At 41.3% G+C, this 6,339-nt stretch overlaps 1 pseudogene; it reads right to left on the bottom strand.

The window, feature by feature from the left end:
* The window catches only part of LOC114630906, a 14,342-nt pseudogene that overhangs the window by 6,693 nt on the left and 1,310 nt on the right, over window positions 1–6,339 (bottom strand).

Here is a 6,339-nt window from a genome sequence, read left to right as displayed (position 1 = left end):
ACTACCTTAGAGTAAAAGGTTGGAAAACAATTTTTCAAGCAAATGGCACTAAGAAACAAGCGGGAGTAGCCATTCTAATATCGAATAAAATCAACTTTCAACTTAAAACTATCAAAAAGGATAAGGAAGGGCATTTCATACTTGTCAAAGGAAAAGTCAACCAACATGAACTCTCAATTCTGAATATCTATGCGCCAAATACAAGAGCATCTACTTTCATAAAAGAAACCTTACTAAAGCTCAAAACACACATTGCACCTCACATAATAATAGTGGGAGACTTCAACACCCCACTCTCAGCAATGGATAAATCATGGAAACAGAAACTAAATAGAGATACAGTAAAACTAACAGAAGTTATGAACCAAATGGACTTAACAGATATCTATAGAACATTTCACCCTAAAGCAAAAGAATATACCTTTTTCTCAGCACCTCATGGTACCTTCTCCAAAATAGATCATATGATTGGGCACAAGACAGGCCTCAACAGATATAAGAAAATTGAAATAATTCCCTGCATCCTATCAGATCACCATGGTCTAAGGCTGGTCTTCAAAAATGACAAAGAGAATGGAAAGCCCACATTTACATGGAAACTGAACAACACCCTACTCCTTGATAATCAGGTAAGGGAAGAAATAAAGAAAGAAATTAAAAACTTTTTAGAATTTAATGAAAATGATGACACATCATACCAAAATTTATGGGATACAATGAAAGCAGTGCTAAGAGGAAAATTCATAGCTCTAAGTGCCTACAAAAAGAAACTGGAGGGAGCATACACTAACAGCTTGACAGAGCACCTGAAAGACCTAGAACAAAAAGAAGCTAATACACCCAAGAGGAGTAGAAGGCAGGAAATAATTAAACTCAGGGCTGAAATCAACCAAATTGAAACAAAAAGAACTATCCAAAGAATCAATAAAACCAGGAGCTGGTTCTTTGAGAAAATCAACAAGATAGATAAACCCTTAGCTAGACTAATCAGAGGGCAGAGAGACAGTATCCAAATTAATAAAATCAGAACTGAAAAGGGTGACATAACAACAGAAACTGAGGAAATTAAAAAAATCATCAGATCCTACTACAAAAGCCTATATTCAACAAAATTGGAAAATTTGGATGAAATGGACAATTTCCTAGACAAATACCAGTTGCCAATGTTAAATCAGGACCAGATAAACCATCTAAACAGTCCCATAACCCCAAAAGAAATAGAAGCAGTCATTAAAAGTCTCCCTACAAAGAAAAGCCCGGACCAGACGGTTTTAGTGCAGAATTCTATCAGACCTTCAAGGAAGACCTAATCCCAATTCTTTTCAAATATTCCACAAAATAGAAACAGAAGGTACACTACCCAACTCATTCTTTGAAGCCACAATTACACTCATACCTAAGCCACACAAAGACCCAACAAAGAAAGAGAACTTCAGGCCAATCTCCCTTATGAACATTGATGCAAAATTACTCAATAAAATTCTAGCGAACCGAATTCAAGAACACATCAAAACAATTATCCATCACGATCAAGTTGGCTTCATCCCAGGAATGCAGGGTTGGTTCAATATTCGGAAATCCATCAATGTAATCCATTATATAAACAAACTCAAAGAAAAAAACCACATGATCATCTCACTAGATGCTGAGAAAGCATTTGACAAAATTCTACACCCATTCATGATAAAAGTCTTGGAAAGGTCAGGAATTCAAGGTCCATACCTAAACATAGTAAAAGCAATTTACAGCAAACCAGTAGCCAGCATTAAACTAAATGGAGAGAAACTTGAAGCAATCCCACTAAAATCAGGGACTAGGCAAGGCTGCCCACTCTCCCCCTACTTATTTAATATAGTATTGGAAGTCGTAGCCAGAGCAATTAGGCAACACAAGGAGGTCAAAGGGATACAAATTGGAAAGGAAGAAGTCAAAATCTCACTATTTGCAGATGATATGATAGTATACTTAAGTGACCCCAAAACTTCCACCAGAGAACTCCTAAACCTGATAAACAACTTTAGCAAAGTGGCTTGATATAAAATTAACTCAAGCAAATCAGTAGCCTTCCTCTACTCAAAAGATAAACTGGCTGAGAAAGAAATTATGGAAATGACACCCTTCAAAATAGTCACAGATAATATAAAATACCTGGGTGTGAACCTAACCAAGCAAGTAAAAGACCTGTATGACAAGAACTTCATTCCCCTGAAGAAAGAAATCGAAGCCGATCTCAGAAGATGGAAAGATCTCCCATGCTCATGGATTGGAAGGATTAATATAGTAAAAATGGCTATTTTTCCAAAAGCCATCTACAGATTTAATGCAATCCCCATCAAAATTCCCACTCAATTCTTCTCAGAGATAGAAAGAGCAATCTTAAAATTTATTTGGAATAACAAAAAACCCAGGATTGCGAAAACTACACTCAGCAATAAAAGAACTTCTGGAGGAATCACCATCCCTGACTTCAAGCTGTACTACAAAGCAATAGTGATAAAAACTGCATGGTATTGGAACAGAGACAGGCAGGAGGATCAGTGGAATAGAATAGAAGACCCAGAAATGAACCCTCATACCTATGGTAACTTAATCTTTGACAAAGGGGCTAAAACCATCGAATAGAAAAAAGATAGCATTTTCAACAAATGGTGCTGGTCCAACTGGTGGTCAGCATGTAGAAAAATGAAAATTGATCCATACTTATCTCCTTGTACAAAGCTCAATTCCAAGTGGATTAAGGACCTCCACCTAAAACCAGCCACACTGAAACTAATAGAAGAGAAACTGGGAAAAAGCCTGGAGTACATAGGCACAGGGAAAAAGTTCCTGAACAGAACGCCAATGGCCTGTGCTCTAAGACCAAAAATTGACAAATGGGACTTCATAAAGCTGCAAAGCTTCTGTAAAGCAAAGGACACAGTCAATAGGACAGAGCGGCAACCAACAGATTGGGAAAAGATATTCACCAACCCTATATCTGATAAAGGGCTAATATCCAAGGTATACAAAGAACTGAAGAAATTAGACTCTAGACAATCAAAGAACCCTATTAAAAAATGGAGCACAGACCTGAACAAAGAATTCTCAACTGAGGAAGCTCGAATGGTTGAGAAGCACCTAAAGAAGTGTTCAGCATCCCTAGTCATGAGGGAAATGCAAATGAAAACAACACTGAGATTCCACCTCACACCAGTCAGAATGGCTAAGATCAAAAACACAGGTGACAGTACATGTTGGCGAGGATATGGAGAAAGAGGAACACTCCTCCACTGTTGGTGGGATTGTAAACTGGTACAACCACTATGGAAGGCAGTCTGGCGGTATCTCAGAAAATTGAACATAGCGTTACCTAGGGACCCAGCTATACCACTCCTGGGCATATACCCAAAAGAAGTTTCAACATACAACAGGGACACATGCTCCACCATGTTCATAGCAGCCTTATTTATTATAGCCAGAAGTTGGAAAGAACCCAGATGCCCTTCAAAAGAAGAATGGATGCAGAAAATGTGGTACATTTATACAATGGAGTACTACTCAGCTATTAAAAACAATCAGTTCACAAAATTCCTAGGCAAATGGATGGAGCTGGAAAATATCATCTTGAGTGAGATGACCCAGTCTCAAAGGAACATACATGGTATGCACTCACTGATAAGTGGATATTAGCCCAAAAGCTCACAATTTCTAAGAATCTTCATATAGACCACATAAAACTCACATAGAAGAAGGAAGACCAAAGTATGAATGCGTTGGTCCTTTTTAGAAGGAGCATCAAAAGTTTCAACCAGAATTCCCAAAGTCTAAACCACCAACCAGAGAGCACAAAGGGAGGGACTCACACAGCTGTATAGGGAATTGAGGGTGACCTTGTTAGACTCCAGTGAAAGTGGAGGGCCAAGGTCCCCAAAAGTTTGGATCCCCTACTGTGTTGGAATTCGAGAGCAGGGAGATGAGACTGGGAGGATGTTTGGAGCACACCATCACAAAAATTAGGAGGAAGGGGTAGGGGATAAGGGATTTGGGGGGAGATTGAGAAAGGAGAGAACATTGAAAGGTAAATACGTATAATACCCAATAAAAACCCCACACAGATAAAGGATTTAAAAAAAAGGGAGTCTATTTATTTTAAATTAATTTCAAAAGTTTCTAGGAGATGCAAATTGGCTAAGATACTATTTTAAGCTCTCCACAAAAGAATTTAAATCTCTGTTCAATATTCTCAAGAGAGAGGTAAACCCTAACTTCCTCAACAGTTAATTGACAAAAGAGAGGTAATCTCACAAAAAGTGGAAAAAGCTATTTCTAATCTATATATCATATAGCCTGATTAATTGTCAGTGGAGCTATAAAAGTCCTTTGACAAAAGATTATTAACATAGATTTATATATCCTTAAATAAGGCCTTCATGACTCTCTGAGTGTGGAAGGAGCAACTGTTGGCACTTCTGCCCTGATTTTACAAGAACTCTGAAAAATTGGCTTTAAAAACAAAAGAGGGGGAATGGTACCCCCTCAGAAGGAGTCCCCCTGAAATACTCTCCATCATGCCTTGTTCACTTTTCTCTCTCTAAAGCTGAAAGCTCATGGCAAATCTCTTGCTGACCATGTTCGTGACCTCGGGCACCACCAAGACCAACAAAACTTTGCCACAGATATGGGGAAGGACCCTCATACCCATAAAGGGAATGCCCCAGTCCCAGTTCCCTTATGGAGCCGAGGACTGATATGCCTGCCCAATACCACAGAAGGCACAGCTAACCGGCTACCACAAATATTAATGAAAAAAATAGATACCCTCACAAAGCCAGGCCCAATCATAAATACGATGAATAACAATTTACATCCAGGGAAGAGAAATCTCCCTGAGAATCCCCTTCTTTTTTCTTTCCAGGTAAAATTGAATCACCCATGATGCCTGCTATTAGAAGTTCTAACCCAGATGGACCAGAAGCCAGGAGCCTCGCCCTTACACTCACCCCCTACCTTTTCCCACCTGCACAAGGTCCCCTGAAGCTGGACAACTGCAAGATCCTGCTTGGCAACTGCAGATAGACTCAAAGCAGTGTACCATATCATCTGAAGAATAGCAGGGAGACCATAACTCAAGCAGTGTACCATATCTTCTGAAGAATAGCAGGTTGCAGTCCTCCTCGCCCCCACGAATAACCAGGACCCGCCGGTCGGGTCAAGTGGCACCCAGACGTGGGGCTCGAGGCACGGACCCATCCTGACGGACCCTCATTGAGAGGATGTGCGCACGACATCAAGATTGAGCAAGACAGAGATCATCGCCCGTGACCTGTCGTCCACGGAACCAGGTTGATGCTGCCATCAAGAAGGCAGTTGAAGTTCATTACCATCAGCTGAAAATTGCGGAGGATCCAGAAGTGACTCCGCAGGAGACTGACACAGCTGTCAGCTCCCCTGCCTCCCCCTACGGTCGACCCCTAGACTTCCACGCCCTCCAGAAGGGTTCCTGGTATGCCTGGCTTTGCCCTCATTTCTCTCGCTAGAGAGCTTGGCCTCTTGATCACCACAACAAAAATTGGCTTTTTCCTAAACCAAGGCCACCCTTGATATGGCCGCTAACATTGGGGAGCCTTCCTTTATGACAATATTACACTCCAAACTGACAAATGGTTGGTAACTTGAACATTTACAAGAGACTAGGATGGCTGTGAGTTAGCCCAATGACGGGATTATTGTAGGTCCACTTCCCAGGGGCCCACCCAATGCAGCCGAAAAGGAGTGCGTGGTGCTGGGAGTGGGTGCAGCCTACATGGCCTAAGACAGGGCTCTCACCCTCCTTTCACCCACATCAGAGTCCCTTGACGTTGCCCATCGTCGACAGCCTAAAGCCTTCGACCATCGATGTGACTTGTCTCACATCAGTGTTTTGGGGTTGTGAACTTGTCTAAGACCCCCCCATAATTAGACATCCAAATTCAAAACTCACATAGTTGGGATTGAACATAAGACGCCTTCTCTAACTAAACAGAGAAGGGGGAGATGCCAGAAGCCAGGACCCTCGCCCTTACCCTTACCCCCTACCTTTCCCCACCTGCACAATGTCCTCTGAAGCTTGGCAGCTGCAAGATCCTGCTTAGCAACTGCAGATAGACTCAAAGCAGAGTACCATGTCTTCTTAAGAATAGCAGGGAGACCATAACTCAAGCAGTGTACCATATCTTCTGAAGAACTGCAGGTAGATCATAATTCAAGGCAGTGTACCATATAGACCATGACATGTTTCAAGGCACAGGCCAAGAAGATTTTGTACTTTTCCACCACCTGGACCCTCTTACCCCCTCCCCTTGTAAAACATGCTATAAAAAA

The sequence above is a fragment of the Grammomys surdaster genome, unplaced genomic scaffold (genome assembly GCF_004785775.1).
Source record: "Grammomys surdaster isolate TR1022 unplaced genomic scaffold, NIH_TR_1.0 348, whole genome shotgun sequence".
Lineage (NCBI taxonomy): Eukaryota > Metazoa > Chordata > Mammalia > Rodentia > Muridae > Grammomys > Grammomys surdaster.
This window is presented reverse-complemented; position numbering and strand designations above follow the sequence as displayed.